This window comes from Ammospiza caudacuta, chromosome 1, assembly GCF_027887145.1.
Source record: "Ammospiza caudacuta isolate bAmmCau1 chromosome 1, bAmmCau1.pri, whole genome shotgun sequence".
NCBI classification, from domain to species: Eukaryota; Metazoa; Chordata; class Aves; order Passeriformes; family Passerellidae; genus Ammospiza; species Ammospiza caudacuta.
In genome coordinates this window covers 11,451,159-11,472,457 of record NC_080593.1, presented here as the reverse complement: position 1 = coordinate 11,472,457, position 21,299 = coordinate 11,451,159, and the positions used below count along the sequence as shown (strand labels likewise).

At 41.1% G+C, this 21,299-nt stretch overlaps 1 protein-coding gene across 2 annotated transcripts in view; it reads left to right on the top strand.

Annotated features, from left to right (window-relative positions):
* The window catches only part of ADARB2 (adenosine deaminase RNA specific B2 (inactive)), a 305,116-nt gene that overhangs the window by 225,069 nt on the left and 58,748 nt on the right, over window positions 1-21,299 (top strand). The gene's annotated exons all lie outside the window — the stretch shown is intronic.

The following is a 21,299-nucleotide window of genomic DNA, read 5'->3' as shown; positions in this document are numbered from 1 at the left end:
ACTTTAAACCCAGTAGGACACAATAGATTAACAAAACAGTGTCCACTCAAAGAGCAGAAAAGCAAACACATCTTGTTCCTGCTGAGACCCACAGCAGAGGTGCTCTAAGTGCCCACAGTGGAGGTGACTGAAGCCTGTGCTGTGGGACAAGGACTGGTCCTGCTGCCAGCAGAGCTGGCACTGCTGTGGAGCTGCTGGGGACATCTCCAGCCAGCATGGCTGGCTCTGGAGGAGGAGGCCTGACCTTCACTCCAGCTCATGGTATGGCCCACACCGTGTAGCTCCAGGGAGGAAAAATGTGCTTTAAGCCTATTTCCAAGAGAGTCCAGCATTTGCCCAGCAGCTCTGTGGCAACTGAGGGGGGCTGCGGTCCCCTCTGTGCCCCTGTGCCCAGCAGGTCCTGGCTGAATTCCACCATGGACGTGTGTGTGAGGGCCCTGGCAGCAGGCAGGAGCAGGCTCCTACCACAAACACCAGCTAAACCAGGCTCCACCCAGCCCACTCCCACCAGGACAGGAATACAGGTTGGAGAGGCTCTGCCAGGGCTCTGGCTCAGTCTGTGCCTTTGTCTTACTGAGCAGATTGCCCTAGCTAAGGCTGTGCTGGATGGTGTAAGCCATCTGGATTTAGTCTAGCTTGTTCCTGTTGCCCATGGTGTGCTGGATCAGCAGTGTCTGTATGAAGAGACAAGAGGGGACAGGAGAGAGTTTTGCCTGGTCCCTGTGCACTGGGAGAGCTCCACTGGGCAGCGAGCTCTGCTTCACCTCTCACTCTAATGCTCAAAAACACAGAAACCTGCCCAGCAGCATAACTGGAGTCATCCTCTAGGATAACTGAGCCTTGTCAGCCCAATTTCTGCTTTCCAGAGCCTGAAGGTGAAATTATGATTGACTCTCACTTACAAAATGAGAACGGGAGGGGAGAAGAGAGCTCCCACTCCTGTCTCCCCACTGGTTTGTAAGTGCATGACAATAACACAGCCGCACACGGGCGTACACTGGTTTAGCTTCATACAGAAACTAACAGCTGATTTAAATTCAGCAGGTGCAAGTTTTCTGTGTGGACAAGACTCAAGTTGATAGGAAATCAATGGGTTTAGACATTTCTGAATTCTTCCCTGGCACCAGGCAGTATGAAATTCTGGGGTAAGTGACTATACAATGTGCAGGTCAACACCGATTCAGGCCAGCTGGATGATTCTGATAAAATCAGTTTTCTGCCTCCTATTTCACATCTCCTTTCTTTTTATTTTATTTTCAGATACCAGCATTAAAATTACTTCAGGATCCTAGTTTTATCTGGCAAAGATTAGGGACAGAGAGAGAGAGATTGAGAGGGCTGTTTGCAAAACTGTCAAGAACACGGAACAGCCCAAGTGTGAAAGCTATTCACCTTCACTTTATACCATTGATGGGTAAAATAAAATATTTTTCATTCATCCATCAAAAATTCTGAGCTATTTACACTTATGTATATGCAGAATGCCCAATGTGATATGGCATAAATGCTTTAATCACATGAATTTCAGGTGTAACCTACTTGTAGCTGCACAACTGAGAGTGTGAGACATCTGTCTTGAGTGCCAGCTGATAATAAGCATCATGAATCTTCCCTCCAGATCCCTCAGCACTTCCCAGACAACGGGTTTGATTTGGCCTGGGCTTTCATGCAAAGCTTTCACTGAAGGCAAAAGCAATTCCTCGTGCAGAAGAGCCCATTGCACTGCACAGACAGCGACTCCTGGGGGGTGAACCACTGCAGCTTGAGCCTGAGCTTTGTTCTTGGGAAAATAGTATTTTCTCCCCTAAAATACTTGAGCCAGAAATGTTAAAGAGTTATGATAACGTTAATGTCCAAACAAAGACAGAGGACGTGTTCTGTGAGACTCCTCTGTAAAATTTGTGTAGCTTTACCATGCTTTTAAAGGAAAGAAAAAAGGTATCTGCTACTTCAGCACACTGCAAAAAAAAAAAAAAATGTGGAGGATGATACAAAAGCACGCAATAGTCTTTTGTGATGTGTGGAATGGACAAAAAGTCAGTAAAGGATGAAACAGTGCCTAATTGTAAATGGAGGATCATTTTATTTCCATGTATTTATATACATAAAATACTTTACTTTCTGTTTTGGCACTGAAAGGGAGAAGTAGTTTAATTCTGATATCGTGGTGTTAACCATATGAAAAGCAGCTTTGTTGTAATTGATTTTGCTCAATTTCATGTGCACACCCACACCCATACATATGCTTGTAAATGCAGAAGGATACAGCCAGCAAATTGGTGAGGTAAACTCATTTTCTAAAATAAATCTTTTAAAACAAGTTTTTTTAAATAAAATCTCAAACAGGAAAAATAGATCTTAGAGCTGTCTGAAAATAAAATTTTCAATTTTAAATACCTTCCAGAAATATTTGTAAAATTATCAGAAATGTTCCTTGAGTCTAGTCAGAGAGTGATTGGAGGGAATTTTTTCATTGCTGCCACTTGAATTTCATCTGGCCATATTTACATGAATGGATCAGATTTGAAGAGGGAGACATACATTTGGTTTTCAAGATTGTCAAGTTTTGATTTTTTTGTCTTAGCTTTACAGATATTTATGTAGAAAGATTTTTTTGCTTGAAAGTCATGAATATAAAATTCAGTATATTTACACATTCTGAATGAAGCCTATGGAAGTAAGTGCTGCAAAGTAAAGTTCATATACAGTGAAAATCTCTTTCAGGAGCATTAATTACTCCTGAATGTTTGTGAGTACCCAAAATCCTGACATAAAAGCTGTAATTTCTATGCAAAGTAGATAGGATGATTGAGTTATAATTAAAATGGTAATTATACCCTTAATGCTCTGTATTTGACTTTTAAAAAAAATGTTATGCTCCAAGAAAAGCTATTTAAAGATCAGAGAAAAATGTTTGAAAAATTAATGTATTCAAGACAGTCTAGATCTTTTAAAATCCAGTTACTGATTTTTACATGCTTTCATGTATAGTCTGAAACATTTTCTTCATTTATTTTGGTCCACAGAAATAATAAAAAATCATTGGAACGTGAAAAGTTTAAATGAACGCAATATTCTCTAAGTTGATATTTAAAATGATAAATATTTGAAATGTTGGAGGGCAGGCAGCAGTATTCACTTGCTGACTAAAATCCTGGCCTCCATCCCCTTAACTGGGTGATGCCAAGGAGAGAGCTGGTGGGAATTTGGCAGCCCTGTCGTTCCCCCCTGGCCGTTTCAAGCACATTGACAGGACAAATGCATTTCCTTCGATCCCTCACTGACCCTTTAGAATTAAAGCAAGAGCACCTGAAGCTATACATTAAATGTCAGCAGTGGCAGTCTAGTGGAGCTGTGTCAATATTTGATGATGTATGGCTTGCTGGAAGGCACTGGGAATGCTGGCCCTGGCAGAGGTGACACCCGGCTGCTTCGTGCTCAGCCAGCCATGGTGTGTGCCCAGGAGGTGGGAAGGGGTAGGAGAACAGAACCCATGCAGTGGGATGTGCCTGCAGGTCCAAAAGGATCCATGCAGCAGAGCAGGGCCATTTCCCAGCTGCTGCCAAACTCGTGGTATTTGCACATGTGCACCCATCTGCCCGTGCAATTGGAATGTCCATACTGGGACTCTGAGCATCTTGATTCACTCTGCAGTTGGTGAATCACAGCAGCTCCTTCTGCTCCTCAGCTAAGCACTCCTCAGGGCAAAGTAAAATGAGGGTCTTAGGGAGCTAAAAACAAAGTAAAATTGGTAAAGTTGTGCAATCTTAATACCTATTTTTTGCAGCAAATCTCAGCAAAGAAGCCCCTTTCCTTCCATCCATCTATCTAACTAACATACACATCACTTATCTTGGACTTCAGGACTTCTATTTCTTATTAATTTTCAAATATGATTGAAAGTTTTTCCTTGTGTCCCACAAAAAGCATGATAGGGAGGATTTAAGACAGAATTTTCCAATTTTTGTAAACTACAAAAAGTTCCTAGTTTCTAGCCAGCTTTCTCTAGCATTAAAAAATAAAATAAAAAGGGAGCCAAGGACTTCCGTGCTGCTGGTCTATTTTTCTGCTCACCAATGGGTGGTGGTGAGGAACTGTGAGCAGGCTTTGAAATTGGGGTAAAGCTGAAAAGTCACTGAAGGAAATGAGCTTAATTCCTGTCACATGCTGTCCCTCCTCATTCAATTCCTGATCCAAAACCAGGGCTAACAGGCAGACCTCCTCTGAGGACCAGCTATACCCATGATATCAATCTGTTTGGAAATGTCTTGTGCCTGATAACAGGGATGATCACATTCTCCAGTGTGTGCTCTGAACATCATCCATGGCTCCATGTGTGGCAGACTCCTGTCTCTGTCCAACACCAGGTTGTACCGCTCAAGATCCTCCTCCACTCCAAGCAGATTAGAAATGGTAGCAGGAGGAAAAAGAAATGAAAAAAACTAATCTGGAGGGTAAGAGGTGAAGGAGTTTCTGTGTGGTAACAAGATAAACCTTTGTAAAGAGCGTCAGTGTTATTCAGAAGGAGTAGTAAAAATCTGTAGACGAAAAAGAATGGTAAACAAGCATGTGCATAAGGAAGAAGGCAAAAATCTGTAAGGAAAGTTAAGGGACAAGGATTATTGGCTGTCATCTCCTCTTGCTTTTTTCAAGAGGCATTTGTGAAGTCTTTTCTTGAGCGAGTCTGTTTCAATACCCCACCCCTTGTTTCATATGGTGGTTTATAGTCTCTCTGCAATCTGTAATTGAGAGCTGCTATTTGCAATCCCCTGCAGTAAGTTCTGAGTCACTGATTTTTAGTCATTGAGATTTTTAGAAATAGTATTAGTTAGCAAAAGACATGCTACAGGTATTTATCAATGCTAGCTGGCCTGAAAAAAAAATGTATTGGTAAGCATCACTGATAGCCACAAGCTATTCCAAATTTATACTGCTGTAAACTGAAATAATTTAAGAAAAATAATATTAAAATAATTTAAAAAAAAAAAGAAAAATTTTTAAAAGCTTTGCATAAAAAGCTAAACTCATAAAATAGCAGAAGTGTTCATTTTTTAAAGACACAGGAAGTCTAAACTAAAGCCTGCTTAAGCAAAGGTAAAAATCTCAATAGATTTCTGAGCCAAGGTTTGGCTCAGATTCTGAATTCTTTCCTTAGTAACATGACTGCATTCTAGCACAAAAGTTTTGAAGGAGAGGGAATAAAGAACTTTCTGAAATTACTGTGGTGGATTTAGGAGTTGGTTTTATAAGTGCTCTTTCCACTGAAATTGAAGCATGTTGGAAGGCAGTCTCAGCCACATACAACTGGGCTTGCCGCATGCAAATGAATGTGGCTCACCCTATTCTTACTAACTGGGGATGTCAGCAGCTGCAGTCTCTTTGCCAAATGTGGCAGAAACATGTGCCAGTCCTTAATAAGTGTTTATTTCTTCTTCACATAATGCTAGTCCATGCCTTTTGGGCTGGGCTTTACATTTGGGGTTTCTAAACTAAAATTCTCAGCATAGATTGTGTCGTGTTCCTTGGCTTTGCTAATCTCTTAAGAGATTGTCAAAAAGTTTTGTGCTATGAATGTTCCTGGATCCTCAACTTTCCAGGGAAAAAAACAAGATCAGCAGCTAAAAGGGCTCCTCCTGTATTCTGCATAATGTAGAATCATAGAAGCATAGAATAGTTTGTGTTGGAAGAGACCTTAAAGTTCACCCAGTTCCAAACCCCTTGTCCTAAGCAGATTTGCCACCCACAAACCAGGCCCCATCCAACCTGGCCTTTGACACTTCCATGTATGCCTGTGAAGCTGCTGCAAGCTGCAAAAACACTCTTGCCAGGCACTAAACCAGAACACAAACCAGCCCACAGTCTCCTTAAGGCCAAGAAAGCCATTTTCTCCTTAAAACAAGAAGTCCTCAATGGCACTGGTTGCTGGCTGTGATGGAGCCCCGTGCCCAAACACTGTTGCTGAGGGGCTGTCTCTGACCAGTGACATCTGGTCAAAGTCTCCTGTATCTCTGGTAGGACAGCTCTGGAACTCCCTGGAGAGCTCATGGATGAAGATTTTCTACCAGCCAGTACACAAAGCCAGTAGCTGCTGCTGGAGCTACATAGTGAAAAGTGGTTGTCCCCTCTCCTGTAAGGTGTTGACAGCCCATGCAGTCCTCTGCTTTCCTTGTAGGGCAACCAAGAAGGCAAAATTAGCACCATAGCCCATTTATCTTAACCCAGGAGGACACAGATAGAAGGACATGTTTGGGGGGTCATCTCCCATTGATCCTGAATATGTATTACTGGTTTCATAGCTTAATTATACCTGCAAAGGAAGTAAATGTTTGTTTTGTCTCTTTGATTACCTGGCCCATGTTGCTGACATGCCAACACTGTAATTGCAAAGCTTTGCTTTGCCCCAGAGATTTCTTTCTGAGGCCATGAGAGAGCTGATCCTTGGGGAGCTGCAGGCAGAGGAATGCAGGTAGAGAAACTGAGGCACCGGAGTTCCACAGCTGTTTCAACAAAGTGATTGCAGCTCCTGTCCTGGTTTGTCATGCCTCTACCAAAAAAGCATTAGGTGTTAAGCATCTTCGGTATTTCATAACATAAAAGGACAACCTTACATCTCATTTGTGCCTGCAGAGTGAGAATGAGCTCTTCAAAGACCTCCAACCATCTCCCTTTGCAAGCCTGATACTTAAAAAACACAAGGGAAGTTCATGTTTTGTCCTTTTCTGTGGTATGGCAATATACTTTGCAATGACAATAATTTCCCTCAAGGCTCCTAGTTGTCCCCTGAGAGGTCTGCCATCATCCTTGCCTTGAAAAACTTCTCTGTACCTCTTTGATTAGAGTTCCTTTTAAAGGTTTTTTCAGATCTAGCTAGACAAAAAATATTAAGGACAAAAAACAAATAGTCAAGTCTGAGATGTGAAAGTTTGGTTAGAGAAAAATGGCAACACTGCTACATCTCTGTTAGAAGCTGGTGTTAGTCTGCCAACAGTTAAACCCTATATGTGCTAAAGAAACCATAAAATACATGATACACAGCATAGATTTTAGCAAAACATTTGCTGAGATGTGATAGAAATGTCATCTATAAAAAGCCTCCTTAACCACCTTAATATATATAAAATGGCAATCTACAATTTGGCATGACATATGCATATATATATATATATATATATATATATATATACACTCAGATATATATAAAGTGTGTGACAAAATACAGCTGCACCACATCATTTTAGCTAGCAAGGGTAAGCCTTGCTGTTTGTTTTTCAGGTCAGAGAGTCTGTGATAATTTCATTAGCTGCTGAAACACATTTTTACTGTGTTCCAAGGACAGTGTTAAGTGCACAGGACTCCTGTTACTGGCAATGAAAATTAATATCTAGGACATTGCAATAGGATGTGAACATTTCACTACAAAAGATGGCAATGTGATGAATGTAGAGCTAAATGCTGTGTAGGTGAGGGGATTTTATTCCATTTCCAGGTGTAAGGAGATCACTTTATTCTGATCTCTTACTACTGGTACCTATTCAATATTACTGCAGCACTCAAACTAAAGCGGTAGACAACCAATTTAATCTGCTGCTGAGCCAGTAGATCAGGACTCTTCCTGCAGTCAGTGGGAGAAATAATCTCTTATGGGAAGAGATGACCAAAATAAAGCCATCACTCAGGGCTCTTGCATGACTCTGTGGACTGACCACTGGAAATGAGGGAAGTCATAAATGCACACCTCAAGATAACAGCCCCAAACATTCAAGAAAAGGTGTAGAATGCTCAGTTTTCTAAATCCACCTCTCCTAACTAGTTTGTCCCAGTATAGCTTTCTCCCTAGGGATCATTGCACTGCTTTTCCATCTTAGCACTCTGCCCCTCCAGACTAAAGCTTGCTGTCATTGACAGAGACATGCTACAGTTCATCACACTGTTTGTATTACTAGTAAAGGAGACAAACATTTGTGACATAAATTGCATCCTCTCACAGCACAATCTGAACTGATCCATCTCTTGATTGCCCATGGCAACAGAGGGGTGTAGTACCCTAGGACTCAGCTAAAACAGTCTAATATGCAGGTTAGGTTTTAAGAGCATGCTGGATTATAAGAACAAGGAAGAAGAAATATAAGAATGTAAGAAAGAGACATAAAGAAAGCCTGTGTTGACCATGGGGGACAGAGAGACTGAGCTACAATTGTGTTGTCCAGCCATGTATTACCCAACCATTTGTCAAGACAGATTTCTTGGGGCACAATGTGGGAGTGGTGAGAAACCATCAAAAAGAGGAAAGTGGCTCTGTGATGCTCAGGGAGAGCTTGAAGGTATATGTCTTTGGTGAAAGGATATCTTGGTACTGGCACTAGACCCACAGAATCATGTTTCCCAGCTCAGTGACCTTGCAGTGCACTGTCTGAATTGCATAAAAGAAAATGTGCTTACATGTTATTATTGCTGCATTACTTCACAATTAACTAAATGTTAAAATGCAGTAGATCACCCACCATTTCCCTGTCAAGAGATATGACTTTTCTCTCTGTCTCACAGTCTCTTTTTCTTGTTTTTAATCACTTTCATTTCTAAACATACACATACACTGTTGTGTGAATCAGACCAGCGGTGCTCAGGCTGGCAGAGAAACCCAGGGGTTTTTGATGTTTTGTCAGTTGTAATCAATGAAAGCAAGTCTGATGCTTTTAAATTCCTGTCTGAGGTTTTCTTCCATTCACCTTGCAAAGCACAGGAGTTAGACCTGCAGCATACAACTCTGCAGTGAGAAAGGAGCAAATGGCTGGCCAGGTCAGTGTGTTGTGTGCCATATTCATACACACAGACCTGCATGCTTTCATACCCACACTGTTCTGAAATGAGAAAAAAAAACAACCCACAAACCCACTGCTAGAGGAGACTGTGCCAACCTGCTACTCACCTGTGGAAGTGAACTACCCAGATTAATTACCTGACAAAGGCTGGACTGCAGCTGTCAGCTCAGAACAAGAATAGTGTGTCAACGAGAAACAAAACTGGAGACATGCTAGAAAGGCTTTTTCTTTTTTTTTTTTTTTTTTTTTTTTTTTTTTTGCTTTTTACTCCTGAGAATTTCCCCACTATTGCTATCACTTATTTTTGCCTTGCTGGCATACCAAGGTGCATTGGAACATGCCTGCCTTGGGATAAACTCTGCACAGCATGGAGCAAGATTGCTGCCAACCACAAAGCCACACAGTTCTAACAAAATCAGGAGTACCAGTGAAATGGCTGCAGTGTTATCCATGTCACACAGGCGGTGGTTAAAATAACAATAGATGCATGAACTAGTGGTTGGAGCTTTTTATTCTTCCTGATTCCCTCTCAGGACTCAGAAGTGGTTTTCTCCTGGTGTAGGCACCTGCCCTGCTCGTGTTGCTGGGTGCAGGATCCAGCCACAGTGCTGGCTGTGGCTTTTCTGCTTGTCATCCTCTACTGCCCACATCTAAAGCCAGGTGCTATGCAGAGGGGAGAGGTGGGCAGGACAGAGCGGGGCCATAAACTGAAGTAAAACCCTATCACAGAATCACAGAATGACTGGATTGGAAGAGACCTTCAAGATCATCAAGTTCAACCCAGCCCCAACACCTCAACTAAACCCTGGCACTCAATGCCACATCCAGTCTTTTCTTAAACACATCCAGAGATGGTGACTCCAGCACATCCCCAGGCAGACCATTCCAGAACTCTATCACTCTTTCCATAAAAAAACTTTTTCTGAATATCCAACCTTTTTTTCTCTTATTGCAGTTTGAGACTGTCCTCTGGTTCTGTCAGTTGCTGCCTGGAGGAAGAGCCCAACCCCACCTAACCACAAACACCTTTCAGGAAGTTGTAGAGAGGGATGAAGTCACCTCTGAGTCTCCTTTTCAGTACTTTGACCCTCACCTCTATCAAAGAACTCAGATGCATGACTTCTTGGGTGTTCCCATTTTACAGACTGGAAATTGAGGCAGGGGCTGGTGGCATGCCTGGCACCATCAGGCTGCAGGGGATTCAGGCAGAGGGGCAGAAACTCACCCCACATCCTTGAGCCTTCATCCTCCCCATTCCCTGCCTGCCATTCACACTCATGAATGCTTCTTTGTGCTAATTTGACCACAGCAAGAACAGCATTATGAGGTGCTGCAGTTTGAAGTCTATACAGACTCAGGAAGGGTCCTGATCCTGTAGATTAAATACTTGCAATGCAGGCAAGGGTGACCAGGCCAGCAGTGAGAGTGCAAATCACTGCTCACACCAGAGCTGCCTGAGCTGTGACCTCATCCCTTACATCTCCTCTCGTTTGCAAAGCCTGTCTCCACCCAGAGGGAACTTTCACTCAGATGTGTGTAGAAATTCTCAGATTAATTTGGGAGGAAGCAGGGGGATTTAAGTGAGAGGGTTTTTTGTTTGTGTTTATTTCTCCCCTCAGAGCTGCCTTTCATTGCACATTTACTAGTTCTGGAAGACAACACCCTGCTGACACTTAGAGAAGCATCAGTGAATAAAGTCTGTTGTACAGGCTGCAAAGCCATCTGGACTTTCTGCTGAAAAGGTTGGACATGGTTTTAGGCAAGATTTTATCACATCTGAAAAAAAACCCTTCTGTACTCAGTACCTCTTCCAAGGTTGATGTCAGGGTGTTTTTTTTTTTCTTTTGTCAGTTGCAAAGCAAAAAAAAAATGACAAACAGTTGGAAGGCAGTAAGGATAGAGATATAAATCTCTAGAGGAAGCTTTGTCAAAGGTAGTGGAGTATAAACAAAAAATAAATTAGTTTTGGTGTTATCAGAAACTGGACAGCCTTCAATTTGTATAATAGTTTGTCTGGGTTTCCAGACCACCTGTGCAATGCCTCTGTGAGGCAAAGTACAGATTCACTCGACAGAAGAAGTGAAGAAAATGGTTAAACAACAATTAAATGAGGAGAAAGGAAGACGAAAGACAGGAAGACAAAAGTGCAATGGCAGACAGCCTTGAAATCCTTCATTTTTTGCTTGTATTATTTTCAGAAATAAAGCAGAATGTTTTACCTTGCTGTCCATATTAATCAGTCCTTGAGTCCAAGAATTTTGTGTATCCCTTGTGTTCTACACCCCCCTCCTTGCTCAGGTTTTGGCAGGACAATTTCACAGACTGAAAAAGGTAGCACAAGGCTTGTGTGCCAGCTCCTCCTGGCTGAGGATCCCTGTGAGCAGAGCAGGAGAGACAAACACGCTGAAAGTAATTTATTGGAGTGCCCTTTAGGTTATGTGCAGCTTAACAAGTGAGCTAACAACCAGTGATTACCTTAGAAACACAGATTGGTGAGACAGTTTTATATATTCTGAGAGCTGGGTATGGAGCTGGATATTCCTCTTTTCTTGCCAAAATTGCTGTCTGAATTTCAGGATATTTTTTCTTACCCCACAGCTGTAAAAAGGAGCCCAGATGTGTAATGCCAGACCCCTTAGAGATACTTTGAGGTATCCTTTCTCAAGTACAGTGTGCTGGTAAAAAGAACTATATTTATATTTGTATTAACCTTTTTCTTTTACTCTGTAAAGGAAGAATTGTACATTTCTTGCCTTTGAAACTGGCTTACCTGAACAAAATATTAGAGCAGATTGTCTCTCAATTTAATGATCAATTTATGGGAATAAATATATTTACATCTCTTACATAAATTTTGTAGGGTTTGGTCAATTTGTAGGTAAATTGCTTTGATATTTTCCTGGAAGTACATAAATAAATAGAAATAATAATTTTCAACTTAATTACTGTTTTTATCCATTTATTCCTTTTCTTCTTCACAAAGAGCTCTTATTTTACTGCTCATTTAAAACAACTTTCCAATGATGAGGAATTTTTCTAAAAGATTTTATTTGCTGTAAGAAATCTGAGCTCTAACTGAAAACTGTGACTTTGCACTTAACTGCAGGCAGATGTTTTACACCTCTGTCAGAAAAATGGTCACAAGGGAAGGTCAGCCTGTGGAGGATGTCCTGTGGACAGCCCACACAGTGCCTCATGGCCTCATGCTCTGAGTTCTTGTTTAAAGGCAAGTCTGCTGAGGCAACAGGTTTTGCCCGAGTATTGTCACAAGGTTTTAAAATTGCATTCTTAGGTTTTAGGTGTGAACATTGGTTAGGAGCTTCTTGAGTGGAGGGGAAGGTGATGGGACAGCAATGTTTGGGATTTAGAACGTGGGCTAAAAGTAAGATTGATTTTTTGGCTTCACATGCATGTTCTTGGCAGGTATTTTAAAAAAATATATTTCAGCATTGTTGTGTAAATAACTTGTGTTATCCAGTAAGAAACAGCAAATCAGGGAAGGGCTGTTTTAACTCTGGTGCCAGGCACACACCAGTCCCAAATGGCTCAGAGGGTGCCTCAGTGGCAATTGGGATTCAGGGGAAATCATGGTTCTGCCTCTCCTGGCACAAAGCCATCCTGGATGATGAGAACTACCCCTGCTAACCACACATTTGAGAAGAAGCCCAGAGAAGAGTGAGGTAACATGAAATGCAGTTTCCCTTACCACCCCTCTCAGCCAAGGGGAAGTTTATTAGCAAGGTTACAGCCAAATTTGAGAATCATTAGAGCAAATGACAGCAAGATCTTTAACAAGAAGAAAGGAAGAAATCCAATGCCTGTATAGTAATTGCCACACAAAGTATTCTATGCCTTGCTCTGCAGTGGTTCAGAAAGTTGAGTCGTGCTGTGCCTTGCTGGGATCAGCAGTTCAGAAGAGATTAAATTTGTTTTGGACACTGGCTGCTCCCTGCTTTATCTAACAAAGCACATGTGTGACGGGCAAGGCGCTTAATAGCACAGACCATTAATGAGAACCATAAACAGACAGGCATAGATTTTCAAAATGATGGTCAAGGGATTTGAGTAAGCACTGTTCTCTCCCTGCTTTGAGCACTTACCCATGAGCTGCTAACTGGTTCAGCTTTGGGAAGAGAGTGGACCTCAAACAGCCAGGAGAATTGTATGTGACAAGGGCTTTGCCACCATCAGTTTCCAAAGGATATTCATTTTAATGCACCTAACCAAGATAAAGCAAGGAAACTGAAAACTGAAAAGACATTTCTCAGATAAAGGATTGATTTTATTAAAGAGAGGCAATTCATAATATTATTCTAAATCTGGGTTTTTTTATAGAGACCATAAAAGCGTTCTTACAGAGTTAGCCTTTCTTAGACACTGGTGGCTTTACAGAGCTTTTATCTAGTTAAAGAAAACCCATTGGTGCTAATTTAATATCTGTAGTGTACAACAGCTTGACACCTGAGGCTTGTCCTAAAGCAGGAACAAGGCTGCAAAGTGAACACTACTTCATTTTTTGAATTATTCAGCACTTGCAGCCAACCTTATGTGTGCCTCTCTAGGAAGAAGGCTTTTGGATTAATGATCAGTAAAAGAAAAGTAAAAAGGCAAACAAACAACCATTCCTTTCTGGTGTTTGTTAGCAGGTGCAGTATTGACTTCAGGAATGATTCTGCAAAATTGCTGTGGACATTCTTCATTACCAGAGCTGTATGCAGAAGGAGCAAAGCTGGCAACCAAGCACGGCCTCCTTCAGGGAACAACTGCTCATGTCAGTGGAAAAGCTTGTTTCCTCTAAATTCATTGAAATGCTACCTATTGGTAGCATCTCTTTAGAGCAAGATGAATGCAGACAGCAGTGAATCAACCTCAAATAGAGGGGGCTCATACATTAGCATCCTAACATTAGCACACTAATGTAAATTTAAAGATTCTAATTAAACCTTTATGCAAAATGTTTTCCTACTGAATAAAAAACCTTACTTTTTAGAGGAGCTGAGGCATTTGGATTTGACAGTGTTTCCTTTTTCAATAGTATGCTTATTTTATGTGTTCTATTTTCTTTCAGTCACTCCAGGGGTTTCTGAAACAAATAAAAAGATACATTATATTGTTTGATTGATTCCCTGTAGTCAAGGCATATATTGAGAAAACAGACCAAATTTTTTCATTGAGCTTGTAGAATAAATTTCACTTTGATCTTTTTACTTCCCGCTGTGACTATATATTTCTTTTGAGATATTTAACACTGATTAATCTCATTTACAGGATCCCATAGTGGTACTCAGGTACAAATTCAGAAACTTTTTTCATTATGGAAGAACTTTTATCACAGCTTTTGGTTTCTAAATTTGTCCCTTCCCATTACCCCCAAATGCCCCAATAAAACTTTGGGTGCATTTCCCCCATTTTAAACTTGATATTTATGTATAAAAATTCAATATTTTAAGACAAAAATCTGTGAACTTCTAAACAGATCCTCTTTGCCAGTTATGACTAAAAATTTTACTGAAAATATTTATAACAAATTTTATCAGGAGACTTTTGTGGTCCCTAGTAAAAGAGTTTCAGATGCAGTGGAGGTCATTCACCTGGCATTTAGCCACTCAAGAAATATAATAAGTGAGAAACCTACCACAGTCTTTAAGCATTGCTGGAGCATATGCTGGGTGTATGAACAATTCAGCAAAATCTTATTATGTTTTTTAGCAAATCTCCCCATTCATTAAAATAGGGTCAAATCTAAAACCTAAAGAGGTCATTGGGAAACCTAATGCCAAGTTTTACCAAAGAGGGACTTTAACCAATCCTCCCATTCCACCTTTTCCTCATCTTAATTTTTCTATGTATTCTGTATCCTCCCAACTCCAGCACAGGCAGTGCTATAGTTTTTATAAGGCCCCTAAATTTACTGTGAGGCACAAAAGAAAAATGGGTGAGAGAAGGAATTGTCTTTTTTTAAATCCCATTGTTGGATCTTTTGGGGCATTTCATCATTCTTCTGTCTGCCACACAGGGACTATGTGCAAAGTCTGCTGCACACAGCAGCCAGCACAGTGCTGATATTTAGTAAATGATCACTAATGACAGAAGCAACAGCGTGGAGGCAAATATGTTTTGTGGGGCCTGGGAAATTAGCAGAGCAATCAGCCTCCAGCCAGGGTGAGGGAGGAGAGGGAAGTAGACAGCAAATAATCACTCTGAGCCCAGGAGCCTATCTCACAATCTGCACAAACTGGCCAAGCCAGCCCAGGTCAGCTAAGCCACTGAGGAGCCTTAATAAATGCAGAGCAAATTTGGGACATTTGATGATCACAGAAATCAGGAATTCATTGAGGTATCTCAGCATCATATGTAGCTAAAACATTTGAAATAGGACTATGAACAGATGGGGGAGGGTGGTGAAAGTGATTCTTTTGACTGAATCAATAGGATCTGTTGATCTTCCTCATCAATCTTGATAAGAAAACTGTGGGGATACTTAGTGTCAGGAGTGCTTTATTGGAGTTTTCATTAAAAGTTCCATGTGGAAATGTGTACCCAGATGCTGCCACATGCAGCCTGTGCAGCACAAGCCCCATCCCCCTTTAAATGGTACAACTGAGAAGACCTCTCTGAGTCAGGATGTTCACAGGATATATCAGCACAGTTCAGCTGAAATGAAACACACAGCCAGACAAAATAAAACCACAGCCATCTAAGATAAAACAAAGCCCATATACAGTGACCCTCAGGGGTAAGCCAGAACCAGACATAATGATCAATACTCTGAGAGTTATGATCAGTGAGAAATAATTCCTGTACATATCAAGGAAAGAGCCACAATGAATTCCCTGGCAGAGCCTTGTTCTTTGAGTAATAATCTGCAAATGCCTGCACATGCTGAAGGAGGGCTGAGTTATGATAGGCTGTGGACTGCAGCCTCCAGTCTGGCTGCAAAGCCCTTGTGTGACTCTGCTTAGAGCGTCTCATCACTGACAGTGCCATTTGCCTCCCAACTTCCCTGAAATGTGGGTGAAAATTGTCCCTTTTTACCAAGGAAGGAGGGTAAAGAATGAGCCCAGCTTCCACCTTCCTTCCTTCCTTCCTTCCTTCCTTCCTTCCTTCCTTCCTTCCTTCCTTCCTTCCTTCCTTCCTTCCTTCCTTCCTTCCTTCCTTCCGACACTTCCTTCCGACACTTCCTTCCGACACTTCCTTCCGACACTTCCTTCCTTCCTTCCGACACTTCCTTCCTTCCTTCCGACACTTCCTTCCTTCCTTCCTTCCGACACTTCCTTCCTTCCTTCCTTCCGACACTTCCTTCCGACACTTCCTTCCTTCCTTCCGACACTTCCTTCCTTCCTTCCTTCCTTCCTTCCTTCCTTCCTTCCTTCCTTCCTTCCTTCCGACACTTCCTTCCGACACTTCCTTCCGACACTTCCTTCCGACACTTCCTTCCGACACTTCCTTCCTTCCTTCCTTCCTTCCTTCCTTCCTTCCTTCCTTCCGTCCACATTCTTCTCCATTCCTCTCCACTGTGCTGGGGGAGCCCCTGGCACTAAATTGATTTCAGAAGACTGATGATGGAGGGCAAGCCACAACCCTCAGCTATTTCTCTGCTCAAGGCTGCATCTTGAAGATGATGTAGTACCTGGGAAGAGCCTGACTAATTCATTGACTTGAGGGTACAATCACTTATCAATGAATCTCCAACTAACTACAGCAAACTTATTTACAAGCCTGGGAAAAAAAAAATGTGTAGCAATTTGCTAAACAGCCTGACCAGGAGTGGCTCTTCAGGATTGATCTCTGTGCTGTGTTTTCCTCCCCTCCCATTTAGACAGTGAGAGTTCCCTGCAGGAAAAACATACAAACTCCCACTGTCAATGAGTGTGTGTTTCCCTCTTGGGCAGTGAAATGAACTGGGTGTGCATCTCCTTTTATATGAAGAGAGTTGTGAACTTAATCAACCTGATCCCCATTCATCGTGTTCAACATCTAGCCCCCAAATGTCAGTGAGATTCTGGAAATAAAGTACTTGGGAGACAGCAAAAACAGAGCCCTTAGTGATATCTGTATAGTAGAATATTTCTTCCCATCCATATGCAAATCTAACCTTTTTGATATTTCTACCCTATAAACCCTAAGACAGGATTTCAATAGAAAATGTTTACTAAAGGCTTTCTCCTTTATAATCTATTGATTTTAATATCCTTACTACTCCTGCTGAATGTCAGTTTTACCCTGAAGACTCCCATTGCAAACTTGAACACATTTAATTATTTATACCATTTGAAATATTAGTGCTGAGAAATCCCTAAAAGTTTTTGGTTCTGTAATGGTGTGATCTAAAGTTTGATTTTCTTTTGTGGATAACAGAAGTAATTTGATATACTAATCAAGGACAGATGAATACTTCAGACATCACAATGCAGTTATAATAGTAATGACATCTATTTTTCATCTTTCCAGACTCCTTGTATATGTTAAAATACAGCTCATTAAGTACTGTAGGATTTCTCAGTGAACAATTTAGCATTATGTTTTCTTTCTTCTGCCAGCAGCCTGAGCAAGAAACTTGTTTCCATCAGAGGCAGAGGGCATTTAGGCAATATTCAATGTCTGAGTGCTACCTAGGGCAGATTTGCCCTTGGATGGGGTTCAAGGAGTCTTCTTTGCCTTACTTGTATCACTCACTGTATTCACTAGACTGACCTTGTCTGTCTGAGACAATCATTTTTTGTACAGAAGAATTTATATGAGAACCTATGAAAAGATTTTGATAGCAGGCAAATCAAAGCAGAGGGTTTTAAAAAAACTCAGCACCTTGAAGGTCAATTCTTCCCCTGACTCCTGCTTTTTACTCCCAACATGCACCCAAATCCAGAGTGATGGAGCTCACCCTGCCTGGCCAGGGTATGGGCATGCCTGAGCTCCCATCCCTGCCACTTGAGCCTTGTCTGGAACGTGCAAGAGTCAGGAATCCTTCCACTGGCTTCAGTGGTGATCTGTACCAGGCCCCAGTGTTCCAAGGGGATTAAACCCCTAGGCATAAATCCCTCCTAGGTTCAGCACTCAAGAAGCATTTCACCATTTATTCTTCTATGTAGACTGGAAAACAACTTCAAATTTCTCACTGTCCATATCTTTCTAATTTTTTCACCCCTGTCCCCCTGCCCTGGGCTTCAATTTCTCTGCCATTACATGATCAGAGCAATTGCATGCATCTCTATTAATTGCACTGAATTTCTCTTTTACAAGGTAAGTTTCTACTCTTATTTTTCCTTCATCTTCAGAAACTTTCCCTTTTTCTTTTACTAACCTGATAGCTGTTCAGAAGCTGCCAAGATGTATTTGGCTCTTGTATTTACTCCAGATGGAGACTTTTATTTTCACTCATATCTGGCAGTAGGAACTGTGGTATCACCAAACACAACTTTTCTCTGAGATTGTTTTGATAGAAGAAAAGAACCATTCCTTTTGCAGATGATTTATAAGTTACTTCTGATGGCAGATAATATAGTCTAGCCTGGATCCTTAAAGTTCAATAGCCATAAATAGTTGGATTTTTTTTATTCACTCACAATAGCCATAAATAGTTGGATTTTTCTGGTTTGTATCCCCTCAGGAATAACCATCTGGATATGTATCCTTTAGTAGTCTAGGATTATTGTTTAAAAGTAAAGCTAGAAAATATCTGGAATGAAATCTGTGGTTCTCCACTGAGCAGGGATAAATGCAGCCACTCTTATCTCCACCATATCTGTCCTGTGTGCATTAGATATGTCTGTAACCATTTAAGGTTTTCTAAGAAGCACTGAGAACCAATCTTAAGGTTCTAAATAGGCAGAAATGCTGTCACTGATTTCATTTCACAGAACTAGGTCAAGCCAAATAGCTGCTCTGGTATGTGTTAGAGGGAAAGCAGGGTGCTGCATGGATGGGTGTCGGTGAGGAACCCAATGCCACACCCAGCCTGGCCAACTTACAGGACCAGAGTGTTCAAAGCTCTGAAATTAATGCTGCACAAGGAGGAGCAATCTTCAGAGTATCAAATCTCTTGTGGGGCTGAGCCATGCACCTCTTCCTTATTTTTCTCCATCTGAAAAAATAAACCGCTTCTTTTCCTCCTTTCCATTTTGCTTTGGAATATCCATTTGGAAATTTAGGGCAACATGATATCCTGGAAATGACCTCTCTCAGGTTAAACACTCTTCCTGGTTGTTTTTCCAGCATTCCACATGTATTCATCTTTGTTACTCCTTTGCTTCCATGAGTTTCACTGGCATCCTTTTAGGCAATGGAATCAAGACAAAAAAATGTTCGCCTGAGTTATTTTAGCTAAGAGGCTTCATGTTTAATGGATTTGCTGTTCTTTAATGTCCCAGGTCACTCCCTGAGATCAGCAAATGCTGAATTTCTTATCACCCTTATATGTTATCTGAAGTCATGTCGTTATTTCGCCTTTAGTGAGTCTCTTTGCTCTCTGGCTTTGGAACCCACTGCCAAATGAAGTAAAGAAAGCTCTGACTATGGGGAATTTCTAAATCCAAAGTTAAAAGTTATTTGTTCTGTTTAGCATTTTGAAAATTATTCTTTTAGGAATTGTATGTGCCTCTGAGCTAATTAACTCTTAATGAGCGCAAAAAGCCCTGGGATGCAGATTTGGACGGTACAGTAGAAATGCAGACATGGATTGGACTGCAGCACGGCAGCAGATGACATTTATGATTTGATTCTTTTTTAAATGATGGTGCAGATATTTTTATTGAGATACTCTTCCCCCCCATCCCCCCTCCCCCCACCCCATCTTTTTAGTCTAAATAAAGCTGATCAGATTTTCAGTCCACCATATGGGGCCCAGTTATATCGGTTCTGCAAATACACTTTGTTTTTCATTATGGATGAAGTCACTCTTCAGCAGGGAAAACAAGTTGAGAAACAAACTTTCATGTTATGAAAGACAGGCAGTGTTCCAGCACTGAGCACTTAACCAGAGCATCAGGAAATCAGAACACCTGGCTGTGCCCAGCTCTGTGCTATTCCCCTGGACCAGTCCCTCACCCTTTTAGTGCCTTCACTCATTCATCTGTAAAGCGACCGTAATTGCGTTTATATCACAAGGGTGCCTTGATGCTTGGCAAATGAGAATTGACCCAAAATTCATCCTTCAGAAGCTCTGTATGAGCAGTACCTCACTCACATGGTAATTGTGGACAATTAGATTAGAAGAGGTATAAATGCAGTGGAAGTGAAATTCCATTTAGGAACTGTCAAACTGTTCTTGATAATTTTTCTTAGTTTTCGTCTAATTCCAGTGTGGAATTTTGCATGCATCTCCCAGAAAGGCTTTACATGCCTCTTTTTATCTTCTGCAACAAGACAGCATATTTTATTCATGTTATATTAAACTGTGTTTTGGGCAAATGGTTTGTTCCCAGAACAGTACCTTGGAAAACTAGGTTTAGAGAAACAAGGAAAAATTATTGTGTCAAAGAAATCCTATCCTCTATGTATTTGAGCAAATTGCAATCACTTACAAGGATTGTACACAGAAAAAATATTCCAGGTTTTATGAAAAGGGGTTTGCCTAAGTGTTGTTATGTTTTATTTAATTAGATTTTTTTTATACTTACCATAATAATGTTTTAAAATTAAGCTGAATTTCTACAACAAACTGTAGAAACATATGGTGTAGAGCCTGCAGAGGCACTTAATGGCAGTAGCATTACTGATATTTGTGAGTTAGAACCTGCTTTCCTCTGAGAAGTAGCTGTGTGTTCTCCCAGTTTAAAACACTGTTAAACACCAACCTTTTGATTGTGTTTGGGGAGGAAAAGAATGAATGTGATCTTCTTAAATACACATTTCCTTATTTCCATGTAGCTGTTAATATTTCAGGGTGAGGGAAGTTGTGTATCAGACTCAGCATCTCCTCCATGTGTGTCATGAACACACTTAATGAAACCAAGTGGATTAAAGGGGGTCTATTTTACCAGGATCACCCCCAGGTAGCATATCCTAAAACCAGAAGAAAAAAATTGAATTGTTTCTTCCTTGAGCCCCTTTTCCTAACAAAGGCACAATCACTTGGGGCTAACCAGATTCCAGGATGCCAGGAGGTCTCTGTCAGCACCCCAGAGTGCTCCAGGAGCACTCCAGCTCCCAGGAACTGCTTCCAGAAGGATTTGTAATTTTAGCTTTGTTCCCTACAAGAAGTCATATATGTGAAAAAAAAATCCTTTGGATGTTACTTTTTTATGTTCAGACTTGCAAAGCACTTTAAGAACAACTCATGCTCACAAGGAGTGTTCCACTGACTTATCTCTAATGTATGCTTGAGAGGCTCAGTGCAAAACAAAACTCAGAGATTAAGTAAATGAAAAGATACCAAACATTGCAGCAGGGAATCATTCCAAGTCATGGTGTTCTCAGGAGCACCAGAGCTGGTTTATGTTCATGCTCATCCATGCAGAGTCTGCAGAATTCACTTTTTTAGAC